Source organism: Ictalurus furcatus, chromosome 12, assembly GCF_023375685.1.
Source record: "Ictalurus furcatus strain D&B chromosome 12, Billie_1.0, whole genome shotgun sequence".
Lineage (NCBI taxonomy): Eukaryota > Metazoa > Chordata > Actinopteri > Siluriformes > Ictaluridae > Ictalurus > Ictalurus furcatus.
This window is the reverse complement of record NC_071266.1, coordinates 19,204,313-19,226,278: the sequence shown is the minus strand read 5'-3', so window position 1 is coordinate 19,226,278 and position 21,966 is coordinate 19,204,313.

The window sequence follows — 21,966 nt, the reverse complement described above, 5'->3', positions numbered from 1 at the left end:
TGGTTCAAGCTGACAGGAAGGCCTCAGTAATTCAGTGAAGCACTCTTTACAGCCGTGATGAGCAGAAAAGCATCTCAGAATGCACAACACTTCGAGCCTTGAGTCGGATGGGTTACAACAGCAGAAGACTACACCAGGTTCCACTCCTGTCAGCTAAGAACAGGAATCTGAGGTTACAGTGGGCACAGGATCAGCGAAAATTGGACAACTGTAAAATACTCAAACGAGCCCAGTAAGGATTTTATATGTTGTGCTACTGCAACATGATTGGCTGGTTTGATAATTGCATGAATATGCAGGTCTATAGGTGCAGGTGTATATATATAGTATCATAACAGTGGAGCCTGACCCACCCAGAGCTCTGCGTCACCGTTCTTTATGGGTTTTGTGTCAGTCACGCATGAGTCAGGCAGAGTGAAATGAGGATCAGCTCTCTCCCTTCTGCCGTTCCCTCTTCCCTCACACACAACTGCAGGCTGCATGTGCGATTAATATGCAATGTTTCGACATTCAGCATACAGAGATGTAGCATGCTTCTGCAAGCTCTTTTCAAGTCAGGAGCTTGAATAAAATATGTATGTCCAAAGCCTCATTTGAGAGAAGGAAATGGAGACAAAGAGTGGCCAGGCTTTGATGATGAGTCATTGACGCTGTGTGTGTGAGAGAGAGAGAGAGAGAGAGATGGAAATCGACTGAATGACTCACTGTAACTCGCCCAGCCAATCCGGCTTTACCGGATGCATTATATATGTCAGAGACAGGTGGTCAGTGGACACACTGGTAGAGACAGGCATAGATGCATATTACAATAAATATTGTTAGAGCAAAATTATCAACTCTTGCTCATTAATACTGAGTCTCATAGGATGATCGTTTCAAAAGCATACACGTATGAGACTGGATACTCCCTGTATTTGGAGTGCAAACTATAGTGCCTCATTTGCCTAAACAGAAGCCATTATTTGATATAAAATGCGCAGTAGTGAACATGAATAACAGTGTATACAATGGTGGCTACTGTGTGAAAGGACAACTTGGAGAAATGGTGTTATGGGAAAATAATCAAAGACATGGTGGTGTGATGCAGGCTGATGTGAAGCAGAGTTACCGTTCCTACCCCAAACTTGATTCATTTCCAATAAAGCAAGCATGTCCTGAAGTGTTTTATTCCTCTTATTCCACAGCAATGTCAACAATTCTTTTTAAAATGAATGAATATCTCATACTTTAATCTGTATAATCCGATTCAATTCAGTTTTATTTGCATAGCACTTTTAACAACGAACATTGTCCCAAAGCAGCTTTACAGAAATATATATAAATTCAGGATATAAATTTTATTGTATGAATTTCTCTCTCATGGACAAGTCAGAGTGGTAAGGAAAAACTCCATGAGATGATATGAGGAAGAAACCTTGAGAGGAACCAGACTCAAAAGGGAACTCGTCCTCATCTGAGTGACACTGTATAGTACCATTATAAATATTTACGATTATATTTAAATCCCTTCTACAAATGTGCTAACACTCTATGGTAAATAGTGCAATTGTGTAACCAGGAAAAGTCTGTTTTGTAGAACTTCTCCAATGTTCACTGATGGAGACTTGAGTACAAAACTGTTTGTGGCAGTTGCAGTCCTAAAGCTATCATAGCAATTGTTGTCCTGGCCATCATAGCATAACTGTTCATATGAATTGAGGTCCAAAGCCATCTTTATGGTTTTTAAGTGGTACCATCCACAGTAATCTCAATGATCTTTAGTGCATAAGACAAGTTCCTTCCTGTTATCTTTTGTCATACAGTGAGGGGAAAAAAGTATTTGATCCCCTGCTGATTTTGTACGTTTGCCCACTGACAAAGAAATGATCAGTCTATAATTTTAATGGTAGATTTATTTGAACAGTGAGAGACAGAATAACAACAACAAAATCCAGAAAAACTTTGATTTGCATTTTAATGAGGGAAATAAGTATTTGATCCCTCTGTAAAACATGACTTAGTACTTGGTGGCAAAATCCTTGTTGGCAATCACAGAGGTCAGACGTTTCTTGTAGTTGGCCACCAGGTTTGCACACATCTCAGGAGGGATTTTGTCCCACTCCTCTTTGCAGATCTTCTCCAAGTCATTAAGGTTTCGAGGCTGACGTTTGGCAACTCGAACCTTCAGCTCCCTCCACAGATTTTCTATGGGATTAAGGTCTGGAGACTGGCTAGGCCACTCCAGGACCTTAATGTGCGTCTTCTTGAGCCACTCCTTTGTTGCCTTGGCCGTGTGTTTTGGGTCATTGTCATGCTGGAATACCCATCCACGACCCATATTCAATGCCCTGGCTGAGGGAAGGAGGTTCTCACCCAAGATTTGACGGTACATGGCCCCGTCCATCGTCCCTTTGATGCGGTGAAGTTGTCCTGTCCCCTTAGCAGAAAAACACCCCCAAAGCATAATGTTTCCACCTCCACGTTTGACGGTGGGGATGGTGTTCTTGGGGTCATAGGCAGCATTCCTCCTCCTCCAAACACGGCGAGTTGAGTTGATGCCAAAGAGCTCCATTTTGGTCTCATCTGACCACATTTTCACCCAGTTGTCCTCTGAATCATTCAGATGTTCATTGACAAACTTCAGACGGGCATGTATATGTGCTTTCTTGAGCAGGGGGACCTTGTGGGTGCTGCAGGATTTCAGTCCTTCATGGCGTAGTGTGTTACCAATTGTTTTCTTGGTGACTATGGTCCCAGCTGCCTTGAGATCATTGACAAGATCCTCCCGTGTTGTTCTGGGCTGATTCCTCACTGTTCTCATGATCATTGCAACTCCACGAGGTGAGATCTTGCATGGAGCCCCAGGCCGAGGGAGATTGACAGTTCTTTTGTGTTTCTTCCATTTGCGAATAATCGCACCAACTGTTGTCACCTTCTCACCAAGCTGCTTGGCAATGGTCTTGTAGTCCATTCCAGACTTGTGTAGGTCTACAATCTTGTCCCTGACATCCTTGGAGAGCTCTTTGGTCTTGGCCATGGTGGAGAGTTTGGAATCTGATTGATTGATTGCTTCTGTGGACAGGTGTCTTTTATACAGGTAACAAGCTGAGATTAGGAGCACTCCCTTTAAGAGTGTGCTCCTAATCTCAGCTCATTACCTGTATAAAAGACACCTGGGAGCCAGAAATCTTTCTGATTGAGAGGGGGTCAAATACTTATTTCCCTCATTAAAATGCAAATCAATTTATAACATTTTTGACATGCTTTTTTCTGGATTTTCTTGTTGTTATTCTGTCTCTCACTGTTCAAATAAACCTACCATTAAAATTATAGACTGATCATTTCTTTGTCAGTGGGCAAACGTACAAAATCAGCTGGGGATCAAATACTTCTTTCCCTCACTGTACCAGCTATAAACAGTAATTCCGTCACTAGCCTCTCCTTTTTCTCACTCTCTTGAAAATAATAAGGCAAAAATCTCAGCTTGTCCTCTTACAGAGAAACCCAAAAAAGACATCCCTGTGGCAGAAAACTCACTGCTACACTGGAGACTCCTTCCATAAATGATAAATAAATGTCTCCTGACAGAAAATTTCATCATATCAATGTTTGTACATTTTCCTTTGTTACATAACACACACACATAAGTCCCTTTGTAATTAGCCTGTGATTATGCGCAGAGTCCACCATATAAGTCCCTGTAAATGAGCTGTTACTATAGAAACAAGAACGTACAAAAACTACTAGCATTACTGTCACAGCTGAAGTTAGACTATAAAATGACTCAACAACTTTGACCAATCAGACCAATCAGATTTGAGAAAGAATCATTGCTAGTGTTGTTAGTTTTACTAGCTAAAACTGAGCACGTTTCATTGCACCTCAGCTCTGTGCGCTGGATTTAGTCCTGGAGACATAATCAATCCATTTATTGTTATAATTACCATAAGTTTAATATTTGCCTACACTGAAGCATTTGTGTACCCATGATTACCATTAGGAGGCATTAGGGGGTAAACATCAGCCTCTTTTTGGGTTCACGTTTGAATTACCAATCATCATTGGAATATGATTCTAAAAATGCATGACAAATGTCAATATTTCAACCAATATTGAGTCATACACAAGAAGAAGACCTTCTTATGAAGACCAAACCTTATTATGTTTGATCAACCAGGGACCACTTTAATTATAAAATAAATTCCACAGACACCCTCCTCATTACAAATCCAACTATTTAAATATTAGGCTTATTTTCAAATGTGTACAGTAATATTCAGGATATTTATTGGAGCCATGGAGCATGTAATTCCTGACCTTTTCACTGACAGAACACATTAGAGTCAAACTGACATTATTTATAGGCTGCTTGTTTTTGAGTTGGATTAAACCTCACTCAAAGTGTCAAACAGACGAACCCAATAATAAATATAATGACTGTTAACATTGGGTTATGATTGCCACCACTGTAACTACATTTTAAAAAATCAGGGCTACGTTTCTTTCTTGCTTTTAAGAACCACTGCTGTAAAGAGACCAATGCAATTTCATGGCCATCATACTATTAGCTTCTAGGTGGGTTAAGAACGAAAGTCTTATACTCTTGAAAACGATTCCTAATCATCGGCTTCTTTATCACTCAATAGATTGTAGTTATCAAAGCACTGAATGTATGGCATGTTTTATTTTGGGTTTTTTTTTCAACTGTCTAGTAGAAATAAGCCAACTGAACTTGTTATACTAGACATTCAAAGTAACAGGAATGACTGAATGTCTATATAGATACATACAGGTTCCATGTTTTTCTTTAAAAGGACTTTCAAGGTCTTATTTAAGGCTTTTGTGACAGATGCACCTGCGTGAATGACTCCCATCCATTCAATGGCTTTCAGTTAGGTCAATAAAGTCCAAGGCTGGGATTCCTTCCTCACCCTCTGACTCATCTTTACAGCCTTAATGGGAAACAGTTTTGTGGTTTCAAAGAACACTGGAGGCATCAGTAGGGTGTGTCCTTATGAGTCACTAACAGTGCTAATGGTGGAGACAGATATAGAGAGAAGGGGAGAGAGAGGTTGTTTTTTATCATCATAGTTATTATTATTCAATCATAATGACCACAAATTGTATTGTATTTCTGAATGGAGTTATTGTCACAAAAAGCTTGGTTTTGAGCGCAAGGTTTACTTCTTCCTTCTTGGTTTGCCAGTGTTTGGTGCTTTATGACATTTACGATTTAAATGTAGTTGCGATCAAAATTATTCCACCCCCACTGCAAATCAGGTTTATTGTCAAAATTTACAGACTTTCAGCTGTTTGCAATGAACAAATCAAACAAAAGCAACTGCAATAGTTCAACACAACGAATGCTTCAAGTGGTTTCCACAAATTCAACTGAAAATGCAACTTATAATGATTTCTACAGTTTCAAAATTATTTAACCCCTTCATGGCAAGCGTCTATAGTACTTAGTAGAGCACCCTTTTGCCGTTATGGCCTGCTGCAAACAAGACGCCAGCTTCTGGCAGCATTCCTGAGGAATCTTAGCACATTCCTCATGAGCAGTGTGTGCTGCAACCGCCTTCTTCAAATCCCACCAGAGATTTTCTATGGGGTTCTATGGGGTTCAAGTCAGGTGACTGTGATGGCCCTGTAGAATCTTCCAGGACTTCTTCTGCAACCAAGTGGGCATTTCATCTATTTTCTACCTTTAGCCAGTACAGGTATTTCATGTGTTCCAGCTCAAGCACACCTGGTGCAACTAATGAAGCCCTTGATTAGTAGCATCAGGTGTGCTTGAGACAACATCTGTTTTGCATATTTGTGCTGTTGTGAAGGACTCTCTTCAGGGGGTTGAATAATTTTGAAACTTGATAAGTCATAAGTTGCATTTTCAGTTGAAGTTGGGGAAACCACTTAAAGCATTCGTTATGTTGAACTATTTAAATTGCTTTTGTTTGATTTGTTCATTGCAGACAGCTGAAAGTCTGTACATTTTGACAATAAACCTGATTTGCAATGGGGGTTGAATAGTTTGATTACAAAACTTCATTTTGAGTTTTATTTTTGGTCATTTGTTAACGACTGTATAGACGCTCGACATGTAACCCAGGGTTGTTCTCATGTTTCTGTTGTCACGCGAAGGCTGTTTTCGCTAATGATTTCGACATCGACCTCTAAAAGGCATCGTGGCTACAGCAAAGAGTGTTGCGTAAGGGCTTATCTAATATGATCTGTCAGAGAGGCTTCGAGGTCATAAGCTCACCGGCAGTGTAAAAGACAAACTATTGTAGACACCTGCCTGTGTTGGTTGTGACCTCATATGCTCCACACCAGGAGCTTAGGTGTGTGTGTGTGTGAGAGAGAGAGAGAGAAAAACTGTGAGTAGATTTCTTTAACATAGGTGTCAATGTTTGATTAACCCACAGATTCCTCATGTTTGTCTTAATCTCACTGAGTCTCTGGACAAATTATGACACGCATGACATTCAGCATGTCTCAGAAATTCCCTACCAAGGAAGCAAAAGACTGTTTTACAAGGAAGAAATCTGATGTGACATTTGAGAACGAAGATGAAATCAGAAAGGAAAGAAAAAAAAAATCTGGATATTTAGGTTAAAGCGTAAACAACGTTCTAAAAATTGCGAGAGGACGAAAAGGTGACAACGACCTGTGAAAAGACTACCTCAGCTCAAGAGAATCTAAACTGACCGACTGCTCGTCTCAAAGGCTCCGAACTCACAGAAGATTGTTGTTTTTCAGCATGTGTTATGAGTTATGGAGAAACTATTTAACTTTCATTTACTTAGACTTAAAAGATCGGTGTGCATGTTTATTTTATCAGTATTGTGCTCATGCACAGATTTCACTGATAATGAACCAGAGTCTTCATCTCACTAAAGTCCTTTTACACAAGTACAGTAGTTTCTCTTCTCCTTGGTTTTTTTTCTGCTCTGCTCCTGCTTTAATATCGCTGTAAAAACAAGGTGACCCATGTATGCGTAGCCATAAAAAGGCTGTAGCTGTAATTCCTGCTTTCCAAGTGTTTTACAGCTTCTTACAGTCCACACACACCACACTGCAGCCTGGAGAAACCTGGCCATTCTGCAAGCACAAGGATTTTCTTGAACGTTGAAGGTTACTAAAGATTGATTTCGCACAATGTTCACGGTTATGATCGAACTCCCTCATTCAGAGCAATCATATAGATGACCACGGTGTGTTATAGCATGAAGTCAGCAGGTTTGTAGCTGAGATTAGATATAATTGAAGTGAATTAGTCATGCTGAGCTACACTTGGCTTGTGTAGACCTGCAGTGTTCATTTATGCATACCTGTGTTGCTAAAACATCTGTATAGCAAACGGGCAATTATAGGGCACCATTCAATATGGAAAAGTGAAAGGGAGAAAATATTAGTTTTGTTATATTAATATTTAAAAGATGCATAATACTTTATTATAATATTGGGTGCATTGTAGTACTAACCCCATTCAAGAGTGCATAAAACAAAAACTGATATTTTTCATATCAGTTTTGAGAGTATAAATTTTGGCCAAATAAAATAATGTTGCATTTTCAGAAATTTCTTTAATTCTAATCAAATGTAGCTGATTTTCCTGGCCATTAGCTTAATTTTCCTGCCCATACACCATTAGCTTAATTCTTTGCCAACATTAATACACATATGTTCTTAGCAGAGTGTTATGATTAAGTACAGAATAAAATATAAAGCATGCTGTTATATAGGAAAATAATCCACCATGGGGTGGTGTGATACGGCCCAACATGACGCAGAGTTGTTGTTACCACCCCAAAGAATTATTTTCAAATAACAGTACATCTGAAGTGCTTTATTCCTCTTAAACCACTGCAGTTTTCCAATAACTACAATTATTCTTTATTAAAGAATGACTTACCATGCTTTTTAACAGTTTATAGTTACATTTAATATTGTGTAACGTCCAGAAAACAAAAAGCACAGAGTGCTCTATCCTGAGGACTTTCCCAATGGTGGAAAACGTCCTCAATGGTACAAAGCACTGACACTGGAGACTCCTTTCAAAAATCATTACATAAACATCTCCTTACAGAAAATTTCACTGTATCAACGTTTTTCTTTGTTCAATAACGACAGCTTTTGTTTTTTATAAGTTTATTATTAGGTTTAGATTATGTAGATCATCTGCCATGCAAGTAACTATGAATGAGTTGTTCCTATAGGAACAATAATGCATTAGATAGAACAAGTGCTTTAATATGAAACTATGATTTGAATTACAGCCAGCACTACGGCCATAGAAAATTAATACTGACCAATCGGTTTTAACAGTGCTTGTGGTATAATATCTAATAATCAGTCACTTTGACTTACTACTAGACATTTCAATGATCTAGAGTTTTCATAAACGTTTTTTAAGTTTTTAAGATGCTAAAGAGTTTTCATTCAAATGTGTGCGAGTATGCGTTTACATCTAGAGGTTCTCACGGATCTGTCCTCAGGGACCCGCACCTGAATAGATACAACAACAGAGTTAAATCTGACTACAAACATAAAGTCTGTGCCTTGCAATGAGAAATGGATCCATGAATCTACTGGCTTTATGGTGACAGCCCTATGGTTTCACTCCTAGCTAAGAACAGGGCACTAATTGGGAAAATCCCACAGGATTTGCCCAACATTGTGAAACACGTTCCAACTTCGTACGACCACACATGCAGCCAAGCTCGCTTTCTGTGGTTCCCTTCAAACACCAAGGAAACATTTCCACTCCGTTAGTCCTTGATGGACAGACACTCAAGAAAGTTGTCCAGTGCATTCAGTACATGCCTGCATTTAGTAGTGTCAAGAGGTTTGCTTCTACTGGGACGTCTTGGAGCGTGCAAAGCAACATTCAGGCTTGCTAGCTCCAAACATGGGCCGTCAGGAATAAATAGAACGGCCTAATCACGTTGGTAGCGGAGTTGAAGTGGCCGTGTCACAGCGACGGATGGAGGGAAGGGAGTCTTGTTTTGGAAAATGTAGAGTGGTTGCCATGGAGCCTTTATTTAATCCCATGGTAATTAGCCAAGCCCATTGATTGCACAACATTGTTTCCCCCGCCACAGGCTATGTGGTGGCCTCGTCAGCCAGAACACGACACTATTTATGTTTATGCACTCTGTGATTCCCGTCTATAGACGGTTCGCTCGGTCAACACAGGATGAGTGATAAAAGAGCCTTTTGTGGTCTAATATCATTCAAGATTTTCACATGGATGAGGCCAAAGACGGCGATCCCACAACCCACCCGTGCTGCAAGAGTAATAATAACTCTCTGCTTGGGAAACATTTAGACCGAGATCCTCATTTGAAATGCACAGGCCACCTATTTATACTTTCAGGAATTTCGCAAGCGGCCATGCAGAGGACACGGGGATTTAGTGGGTGTTCTACACAACCCTCTCTCATGTACAGAGACAGATAGAGAGAGAGAAAGAAAGAGAAAGAGAGGACTGCTGCTTTTACAGCATACCAATCAGAAAAAAAAACAAGTTAAGTATTTGTGTGATGCAATACAACCATTTACACAGAAACGCTGCACCGAACATAAAATTTCTTAATCAAACTCCTCATATATGTGACATTTTGATGGACTTTGCTCTTTGCAGTACAGATAGAGTTAAACACTTGGTGCCATAGTGAAAAAAAAAACAGCATAGTTAAAAGGATTTGTTTTAAGGAAGTGATGTGTAAATCAGTACTGCTTTCATTCGTGCCTTTGTTTACCACAGGTTGTTGTGAGAAGCCGTTTGAACAGTTGTGCAATTGGCCCATTTGCCCAGAGCAAATAGCAGCCTTCTGAGAAGGGGGTGAGGGAGCATGTAGACGCATAGAACCACCGCTTTTTTCCACTGATGTCACAGGATTTAATCTCCTTCACTTGCACAATTTACTTTCATTTGAAAGCCTGGTTGTGCAACGTAAAGGTTACTAAAGACCAATATTTAGCTCCGTTTATGGTCCGGCCCCTTCCTTCAGAGTGATTCTATACCGTAAAGTCACAGATTAAATGTCCCTACATTTGTAGCCGAGTTTGCATATAATATGAGCTGACTGGTCGTGCCGAGCAGCTAGCTTTTTGGCTTGTGTAGACCTGCAATATTTATTTACACATACCTGTGTTGTTAGAACACAGCCAAAGTACAATTGTAGGGCAGCATACAATAGAAATAAATCGAAGGAGACAAAAGAATAGTTTTGTTATAAGTCACTAATAAAAGGAAGCATCTCTGATTTGTGTCATATTTGGTGTATTACGGTACATGGCAGCTTGATGGAAGTTCAAAGAGTCCATTCCCAGGAACTGTATTTATTCCATCAGTGTTGAGAAATTAATGCAAAATTTGACACAACTCAGAATCAACAGAGCTTTTTGAGAAATTTCTTATATAACATTCAAATGTAGTTGATTGTCCTGTTCATGCAGTAGTTTCTTAATTTTTTAACATTGTTGCGATGCTGTGGAATTCGTTCCAATATTTATAGATGCATGTTCTTAACATAGTGTAAACTGTTGCTGTCTTTTAATGATTATAACATTCTAACGGATTCTATGTTACCATTCCTACAGTAATAGCCTATTATAACAGGGACTTTTATAACTTTTCTGTAAGAAGACATTTATTTAACATTTATGTGAGGAGTCTCCAGTGATTTCCAAAATGGTACAGTAAAGTCTCTCGGGACGGAGGACTTTGTGCTTTCTGTTTTCTCAGTAACACGTCAATTTGCATTTCTAGTCTTATTAACTTAAAGAGGAAGAAAAGAGAGGCTGGTGAGTGGAGTACTGTTTATACTGTACTGTAGCTGCTATAATTACGAACTAAATTACTAATACTAACTTGTTGCATGGACATTCCTCAACATTAAATGTAACTAAATGGATAAAAAAGTATAATGCATCATTTTTCATTGTTTCTGTTTCCTCTTATATGTGGTATACTGTAAGAGGAATATAACACTACGATATCAGCTGTTAAAGGAAAATAATCAATGATGGAGTGGAAACACTGACTCATTTCATGTCGGGCCATGCCATCGTTGATTATTTTCCTATAACAGGGCACTCCAACATGTTTTATTTTGTACATATCTCAGTCTGTACAGTTCTCCATTCATTATCTGATATCATGATTATTGTTTCAGTAAATAACAGCATTTCTTTCCACTTATTAAGTGAAGAATGGTGTCGCCTGGCTTCATTTCTTTAATGTTTTATAAATCATGCAATAAATCAGTTCATGGCGGTACACTCTTCAGACCCTGTGTGTGTATAAACTCTACCTGTCTATATAGGTAGAGTATAATTGCAAGGCATGATCACCTGTGCTGGCACAAAGACAGGAGGATAGTCTGGAGACCAGAAGGACAAAGAAAACAGCTGTCAAAGGAAGCAAATGCAAACGCAACCCTTTCCACACGACAGTCATTACTGAGAACAAACATTAGGCTTTAGTGCTAAAGCGACCGACACTGCATCCTTGTCAATATGTCTGAGGGCAAGCACATTCACATATAGGTGTGTGCCACACACTGATATCAGAGGCCTGGGGGATGTGACTTGCTTGCTCATGATAAGGAAGAGCATCCGATTGTGAAAGTACTGGGAATCCCGTGTTTACTGACTATCCAGCAGTTCCACTGAGCAGTGGTCACCTGATTCGTTAACCAGTAAATAGACTTCAAATGGGGGCATTGATAACTTATCTGGCACATGCTGAAAGTTTCCTGAAATAAAGGAAGGTGGAAATATATCGATTTACTGTACATTATAGAGTGCTTAACATATCATCATGACATATAATCCATTTTAAGTCCTTTTCAGTTCCAGGTTGTAATACTACAGAATTTGGACCAGTTCAAGGGGGGGTGGACCAATAATCATGCCACAAAGACATTGAGATCACATTTTTCCCCATTCTGAATTTTGCTGTGAGGATTAGAGTAATGGAGTTCTTGACGTGCATCTGCATTGTTTTATGCATTGTGATTTTGTTAGTGGATTGGCTGATTGGATAATTGCATGAATGTGCCGGTTGCTAATAAAGCAGATGATGAGTGTATGGCACTTTGTATAGCACTTGTGCTTTATAAATAAAATGTACTTACTTACTATTTAACTTCAGATTGTTCATTTGTTGACATATTAAGCTGAAAACACTAAGTATTATTACTTATTACAAGCTGCACTGTAAATTTACCAATAAGCTACCATGTATTTGTATTTAATGACATCTACCTTTTGGTATTTGTTTGAATTCTTGTCATTTTTCAGGCCTTTTACTTGTCTTTTATTTTACCTTTTAAAATGGGTCTAAAAAGTCTACACACCCCTGATAAATGGCAGGTTTTTATGATGTTAAAAAAAAAATAAACAAAGATAAATCACGTTAGACCTTTTTCCATCCTCAATTTGAAATTACAACATCTACAAATTAAAAGAAAAACAATCAGAAACATTTCAGGGAAAAATATAAAAAGTTACAATAACCTGCTTGCAAATGTGTGCACACCTTTTTATAATTGGGGGTGTGGCTGTGTTCAGAATGAACCAATCACATTCAATCTCATGTTTAAATGTAATTATCATGCAGCTGTCATCAACAAAATTGTTCTGATTAACCCCAAATAAAGACCAGCTGTTTCTTTAGGATTTTGCTTAACAGCTTGGTTTCACTGCTGAAGCCATGCTCTGCAAAAAGCTTACAAAGCATGTATGGTATCTCACTTGTCGAAAGATATCAATCAGTAGAAGGGTGTAAAAGAATTTCCAAGACATTAGATGTACCATGGAACACAATGAAGCCCATCGTCAACAAATGGAAAAAACGGGGCACCACAGTGACATCACCAAGGACAGAATGTTCTTCCAAAAGGACAAGACAAATACATACCAGGGAGGCTGCCAAGATACCTACAGCAACAATAAAGGAGCCACAGGAATATCTGATAATAGTAATTGCTTTCTGCATGTGACAACAATTTATCATATGGGGTAGAGTGGCTAGACAGAAGCCCTTTTGCACAAAAAATATCCAAAACCCACTAAATCGCCCCAAACCATGTGGCAAAATGTGCTATGGTCTGATGAGACCAATTCCAAAAGGTACAAGAATTCCATGATTCCAGAAGGTATGTTTAGTGCAAAAACAAGCATATCACCAAAGGAACATTATACCTAAGGTGAAACATGGTAGTGGCAGGATTATGGTTCAGAGCTGCTTTTCTTCAGCTAGAACTGGGGATTTTATCAAGGTGGAGAGAATTATGAATAGCTACAAATTCTAGTCGATTTTAGTACAAAACTTTCAGGTGTCTGCTAGTAAGCAGTGAGCATGACAATGACCCACAGCATACATCCAAATTAAAAAGGTCTGGTTTAACCAAAAGAAGACCAATATTTTTGAGTGGTCTAGCCAGAGCCCAGACCTCTATCCAACTAAAAATCTGTCGGGTGACCTGAAGTGGGCTGTGCACAGGAGATACCCTTACAATTTGACGGATCTAGAATGTTTTTTGCAAGAAAGTGTGAGGAAATATTGGCAAGACAAGATGTGCCATGCTGATTGACTGTTATTCCAAAAGATTGCAAGCTGTGATAGAATTTAAAGGTCTTCAGCTAAGTATTAGTTTAGGGGTGTGCACATGCGATTTTTAAAGATAGAAAGGGTTCTGACATGATTTATCTTGGTTTAATTTTTTTTTTTTAACATCACAAAAACCTGCCATTAACAGGGTTGTGTAGGCTTTTTATATCCATTGTATAATCGTTATCACTGTCATTTTATGTCATTATTATATAATAATAATTTTTTTAAAAAAAAAACATCAAAAATAAAGAATCAACAGAGCCATGCAATGATTGTCGAACTCCTGAAGTCCCCATTAAAATTTCTATGCCTGAAACAGCAGTGACACCTACATGTATTACCCAATGTGGACATTTCAAATTTAATCTGACATTCTACCCTTTAAGCTCTTAGCAATGTTGGATTATGTTTATGCTTTAAGATCTTTTACTCATACACCAACCGCAAGCTTATTAATGTCTTGTCTGTAATAAAATGAAATAATGCTCTGGCTTATTGTTGAGGCAAAATGAAGAGAGCTATTCATTTAGGAAGGAAATTCCAGTAAACAGATTTTCTTTCTGAGTCACGCCACCATTATGCCTTTGTCTTGTAACCAACACATAGCTAAAAGTTCCCATCAAACAGAGCAGCCTTTCAACTGCTGCAAATTTAAAATGTAAAAATGTTCTGTGCCTGTAGTCTGTGGGTGAACAAGAATGTTTTCTTTTAATGAGTGTGTAAGTCTGAAAGAAAATGTATATCATTCACGTTTATGTTTGATGGCATCACAAGCACATCTTCAATGGAAATAAAGCTGTGAGCAGGTAGTAAAGCTTTCAGGTTTAATGACTTAAGACAAAAGGTGTTTCCTCTTGTGCCTAATTATCTTTTCATTTTCACGGCAGTGAGTAATTGTTTGGGATTTTTTTTTTATGTGTGTGAGAGTTGCGTGTGGGTGAATAACAGTGATTAGAGAGCACTGGTGTTCCCACTGAAATTACATAGCAACCAACCAAGTGTTGCATCCAAAGATGAGGCCAGTACATTATGAACTTTTATTAACTTTTCTTGAATTACAGTACTGTGATCTGCTAATTTTTTTGTGCTTGTTATTGTTTCTATGGAGTAATGCAATAGCTGAATTTTGAAGAAAGCCCACACCTCCACCGTCTTCCTAATTAACTTCCTAGTTTTACTGAAATGTCCATTTTGCTACTAAGGCTTATGAAGCGTGCATGCTTATGAAGCTCATTAAAACTAAAATGTTTTGTTCTTTTTCCCCCGGTATTTCAATTTATAACACAATTTATGCTAAACTGTAATATATGCAAGCATGTGCTTTATGCTACTTAATTGACATTTTATGTATTTATACTTGTGCTCATCCATTGTTATAGGATAGACTGTGATATTTAAAATGCAAAAAGTTATTGCAGTATAAATACCTATATGTTCCATTTTGGTGGACTGAGTAATATCTTCACTAACTACTTATATTTATGTTAATTTGTTTACCATGGTTAAATATAGCCAGGTTATGTAAAACAACTAAGATGGTGTATGGTAACTACATGGAAAACACTGCAAAATCATTAAGCTAATATTACATTATGAGAAAGAGGAAATCAGGAATCATCCAGAATTTCCTGAAGTTTAATTTAAGTGTATTTTTTTAAGAAAAGCAATTTCATAGTAGACCTTCATAAAGGTTAGGTAATTATCAGGCTATCCAAATTTGATATACGTATGCACATGCAGGAAAACCCATAAACCAGATATTCCCCCTGAGAAATGTACTCATTGCTATGGTTTATGGAATATGAAGAACTTCACATCATGGACACAATATAGTAAAAGCCATGATTATGATGTTTCAATGCTGTCGCTGTTGTTGTTGTTTTCAGCATTCTATCATGCTTTGCTGGCTGCATGATAAAATGCTAAAAAAAAATAAATAATAATAAAATTAAAAAAAAAAAAAACTAATTAGTGTTTGGAGAAGGCTTGGTCATATCCCTAATAATATAAAATCCCTCCATTCAACCATCTGTAATAGACAATCAACAGTGTAGCTTATTAATTAGACTTTCAGCACTTCCTTGATTGAGGTCTACATGTGGCAGGGGCATAACGCAATGCTATTTTCTAGGGCTCCAGATGTCCATGTTTTTATCTGTAATCGGTTTTAAATCCAAAGTGGGCATGGCCATTTTTTATTTTATTTTTTTATTTTTTTTTTTTAATAAATATTAACCCTACACCCCCAGAAACTCTGGGGGGAAACCCCAGATGTAGAAATGTCAGCACTGTTAGCATGGGGTGTGAATTCTGTCTCTGACAGTTCCTCAACCTAAGCTTCATCATTCAAGTTCATAACCAGTCTTAACTAGAGATTTTTTTTTTTAATCGCATTCATGCAGTTATTATTTTTGCGCATACCCACTTGCGATATTTTCTACTGAATTTAGTTGGTTCTCTTTCCCAAAATAAAATATAAATAAACTAGTAGCCTAATTTTAATTGCCACAAGCCTGGGCCAGGAAGTTACTAAGGAAATTAGGCTGTTACTAGCATTGTTCATGTTAACGAATGTGGTGTGTGTTTGTCCTGCAAGCTTTATATCTGATCACTCACTCACTTCCCACCCTCTTGCACGACTTTTTATGTTGTATCTTGTAGTCTCAACCAGATGCCATGTTGAACTTTACTGCAAGCTTCATAAAAACATAAAAGTCCAACTGTTATTTGTATCTGTTTACAACACACTATCTGATATCTGAATACTGTATTTGTATTTGGTTACATCACTACCATGTGGATACAATTCTGTCATTCGACTTCAGCCAAACCTCTGGAGGCTTCTCAAGTAATAGCCACCAATTGTTGGAAACAGTGATGTAGATAAGCAACAGGTAGTACACTTCAAGACTTACGGAAGGAAGGAATTGCTTCTAAGTGCATGTTTGGCCAAGAGAGGATGTAAAGGGACATCTGGTGGCACCAGCGCTAAAGGAGATGAGAGGAGTGTTGAGGAGTCTGATGAAGAACATGCAGCTTTGCTCCAGTGTTCTCCTGTCCATAATCTGAGTGTTTGTTTGGGTGAATCAGGATGTAAAGGAACATCTGGAGGGAATCAGTCTGGTTTGCTGCAGACCTCCTCAATCTCTTAAGACCCTTTGTGTGAGCATGAGTTGAAACAGGAAACTGATTTATTTTATTTTTTTTAAAGGCAGGGATAGACTATGAGCCATCACACTGATAATAATGTACAATAGAGACAGCCTGCTCTTTTTTGCCCCAACTTCAGTACTGCACTGTGAAATCTCAAGAACACAGCTCTCAATGCAACAAGCTAACACTAAATCCTATAAACCTTCTCTTTATACCACCTAGCTATGATCCAAAGGTGCGTTCTTATTGAGGAAGACAAGCATGGTGGTCCTTTATTCTTCCTTCATTCTTTTATCATGAGTATTGCAGAAGCTGGTTTTGTATCTTACTTCTCTCTCACCAAGAATGTGTGAGAAAAAAAGCAGGAGATTTTCTCTTCTCCTCATCCAGCTCCGGCTGTTTCCAGTTACCTTCCAACCGGAGAAAATATTTACTCCTGAAAACCGAGAGGATAATTTTCCTTCCTTGACTTTATTCCAGTGGAGTCATCTGGCTTGTGTTAAGAGCTCTTGTGTGAGGTGGGAATAGTATGAGTGAGAAGAGAAGGCTGGAGGAATGTCTCCTAAATCAGCTCTGAAATCCAGAGCGACCCATCAAACAGCACACAAGCTGCTTGTCTGTTTTAGTTACAGTCCTGCTGTGTGCAAGGAAACTGAACATGTGTATAATAATAGTGAGTCTTTTGAGTTCATGCAAGGTGTTAAAGTGCTTGCCTAGCACTGCTGTCCTGAGGCTGACAAGAGACCTGCGAAAGCTGCCAGCTGGATTGTACGTCAGTAGACATTAGCTCTGTTCTGCTTTTCCACTCTTGAGACATCTATAGAACTTCAGTGTCCATTAGAGGTGTAATATAATGCTTCTATCTGAATCTGTTTAGTGCTCCAAATATCCGGACATGTTTCTGTATTTGGATTTAAACCCAAAGTGCTTGTGGTCTAAACTGGAAGTTTTTTTTAGTAGTAGTTGTGTTGTTAAATATGAACCTTACTACTATGTCCATGGAAATAATGAAAAACACTGGGGGGAAAAAACCTAGCACTGTCAGCATTGTGTGGGAATTCTTGCTCTGACAGTTCCTCAACCTCAGTTACATCACTCCAGTTCATAACTGGCCTCATCTAGATATATGTTAGGGACTCTTTGACTTTTTTTGTTTGTACATGCCCATCATGTTTTCTAACAAATTGAGTTTATTCTGTTTCCCAAAATATAAAAAGTCATTTAAGTCACCTCATCCTTGACCAGGCAGTTAAAAAGGAAGAATGAATGAACACGGTTAAGGCATGTAAGTGAATTTATTCTTTGCTTGTTCCGTGAGTTTCATATCTGACCACTGACCAGCGTGCATGATACCGTCACAGAAAGTCTGATAACTAGTTCACATTCTCAGTTTCACATTTTCTCCCCGCTGTGGGAAAAATGGCTGGCTATTCAAGCATGTTGCAATCACAAAGGGTATTTACATAATAGGTTTGTTTTGGGTGTCAGCAAAACCAGCCTAAATGCTATCTCAGTGCTTTTGTGTTTATGGTCAACATGAACTGTAAGGTATAAGAAAACACAAGGTCAGTGTAAGCCTGTGTTCTTTAAGTACAACCTGGAGTTTTGTTTGACAGCATCACGACTTAGTTGAGCAGAGCTCAGCAGTGTGCTCTCGACTGCTCAACAGTGGGTACATCAACATGCCAAGGGCTTTGGGTGGTGGGAATGACAGATCACGCAGCGACCCATTATTATAATCCATTACTATTAATAATGTATGTTTCCTCCTCTGTTAATTACTACCGCCTACACACAAGCACAACAGCTTCCATTCAGAGCTCACCTCGGCCATTGTGCCTTAAATGCAAACCAGCATGTCTATGTGCAACAAATAACACTGAGTGATCGTCACATGGTTCAGTTCCAGCTGAGTATTTGAAGCTCAGCAATGTGAGAAGCTCTAATTTAGTTTCATTTTAGAAAGAAAAAAATGTTTTGTTATTTGCAAATTCCCACTAACTTGCCAGCTCTCTCTGATCACATGACATCTGTGACATCAGTGATTTTCTGCATCATAACCATAGATTGCACTTACATTCCAGCAACTGTTAATAATACACTCAGGAAAAACTGTGATGTGTGTGGCTCCCCAGACTCTGTTAACTAGAGACAAAAAATAATGTTGTCGGCCACAAACATCCAGAGGTGTCTCTGACTGCCTGTCAATCATGCTCCTTGTCATCTGTCTATCTATCATCTGGTCCAATGTCTATTCATTCATGCATCCATCCATCTATCCATCAATTCATCCATTCATCCATTGATCTATCTGTATGGCCAAACATATATCAATCCATCCATCCATCTGTATGGCAAAATGTCTATCAATCCACCCGTCCATCATGCATGCAGCCATGCAGCCATGCATGCATACATACATACATAGATGGTTGGATGCACATACATACATATCTATCTATCTATCTTAATCTTTCTGTCTATCTATCCATTGTTTAGACCTGTGCAAAGGAGGTGCTTATCTAAGCCACTTACTAGAAGGACTCTGCAAGGAATTTGCTTACTCTTTGACCTGACAAAAGCAAAAGTTGACACTTTGAGAGTGGCTCCACATTCCACGCTCCTCTAGTGGTGTCACCTGGTGAAGTTGGTGAGTAACAGAGGCCAAGCTTGCTGAATAACTGGAGGTTGATTGACTCACTAAAACTGCCACATCTGCCACCATTACCTTTGCCGACATAACAAGCTCTCAGTCGTGGCTCAATGCCTGAAGATGGTATTGGCATCTCTCAGGAAAATAAACTGTTCGGTCTGGTCCAAGTTAACTGAGCTCACAGAAACTAGAGGTAAAGGAAAAGAGTGATGGTCTGGTCGCTATAGAAAAGCAGTCCATAGTCTTAATCATTGCTTGAAATTCAGCAAGACTAGTTATTCAGCTTTGACATTACAGCGTGACAGACTGTATATCCTATAAGCCATGGAGATAGAATGCCTGGTATAGAAAATTCTTTGTGAGCAAAAGATTAATACTGAACACAACTCTACCTGAATATGTCTGCTGTAGTCTGTAAGAGGGGGGCGATGGGATGGGGCGCTACTAGCTTACCTTCAAAATCAACTTCCAATATGTGTCTAATTATTACACCACAGAACTGTTTAATTATCAAATCTGCTTGGGTAGAAAGTGTTTATTAATTTTCTATAACTGTAGCTTGGACAATAGAGCTGGTATTTCAAATCACAGGTTTATATCAATACACTCATTCTAATGCGTTATTGTGTCTGTAGTAACAACTCATTCACAGGGATTTGTATGCTGGATGCTTCACATAAACTAAGTAACTGATCAATTTTATTGGAATTATTTTATTTAACAAAGATGTAATCATTGATCCAGTGATGCTTTCTGTAAAGAGATGTTTATTTCACATTTATGGAAGGAGTCTCCAGTGTCAGTTCTTTGTAATGGCCAATCTTCATGACTAAGGTAGTCAAAACTGCTATTGTCAAGTCCAAGATTATGACTGGCATCATGTAAAGACAAAGTCTTCTTTCTTATAAGACCAAGTTTTATTGGGGTTGAGGCCAAGTCAAGATCACGACCAAATGAAAGCTAGGCCTAGTCAAGATTGAGACCACAAACCATCTAATCTTTTTCAAGGCCAAGCCTTTACTTCAGCTAGTTGACTTCATTTGTGCATTGTGCCAATGATTCGGCTATGTTTTCTAGAAGAAAGAATAAATTCTTGTCAAACTTTGAGCATGCAGAATGAAAAGCTAGCACAAATATTATTTTTACAGAGAGAGACCAAGACCATATATAGCAAGACTAATGCCCAAGGCTGAGAAAAGTCCAAGTACAAATTCCCCAAGTACAAGTTCAAATACAAACTCAAGTGTTTTATTTTATACTTATACTACTAGGGCAGTTCTGGCAAAAAAAAAAAAAAAAAAAATTAAAATATTATGGTCATCAAAACACTTCTGCATGACAGTTTTAGGGCAAGCACATAACATTCCCACAGAAATCAAGCCATGTTTATCATTAAACATGATGCATTGAAGAATGTTCAACATTTCAATTACTTCCCCATTTCTTCATTGTCTCTGAATGCAATGCCCATGATAAAATGCACCACTATCATTATGATGCATCATCCTCATCAAGGCCGGCTCTGCTAGTGTGCTTCTTACAGCATTAGTCATAGCTGGCATTCAGCATGCAATTGCCTGCAGAGAATAACTTACACCTGCTCCAATGGCCAAGGCCTTGGCTGTTCAGTGGAAAGCATGGTCAGTGTGCCCTCATTACTGGAGGCACTGAGTGAGTCAACTAATTACAGTGGGAATAGAGCCTTGAACAAATGGAAATGATCTCAAATAGCCAGGTTTACTGAAACACACATGCACACAAACTACAATAACTAGTCGACAAAACAGTTTTGTTTTGTTTTTTTTCATAAAACTTCTTTATGTCACAACAATGAGGAAGTTATCACTGCCCATGTAATTTACACAGAAGGAGGAAGGGAGAAAAGGAAAACCTGTGGCTGCATTACGGCATGACTAAAGCGTGTATATCAAATTCTGAGTCATCTATAAGAAAAGAAAAACATACTTGCTAAAAATATACTAGTCTTCCACGCCAATATTCCCACCATGCCTGAACTTGTCGCCTCATTTCCATACCAGCTGTTTCAGATTGCAGTTAAGTGTTCTTGGAAGCCTGGCGGTGTCAGTTGTATGCTCCAATTTTAGAACCTTCCTCCCTTTCATTTCTTAGTGTATAACCGAAATCAGAAAAGGTCAGTGTTCCTGATGAATTTTATGGAGAAATAGCTTGCAGCTGTTGTTAATGCATTCTTCACACTCAAGCTGCTATCGGTTCCACCTGTGAGAACTGCAGATTTGCTGTGGAATCAGGTGGAGTGATTTCAGGCAATAAAGCAAACCTACATCACCTCAAATAAATTAGGTTCTGATGGATTTTATGCTATAATGAGCCTGCACAGCATTCCCCAGAGGCCGGGCCTGAAAACAAGCATCTTTTCTGTTTAGCCAAACAGGTGCTTGTTCAGTTAATCATTTCTATATTAGTAACAAAACAGAGATGCTGGTTTCTGCAAGACTTCTAACATTATTTCCTAATCCTGCTCATGCACTTCATCATGTATACTGCAGTTTTATTGTTTGTATCGCTTTAACAT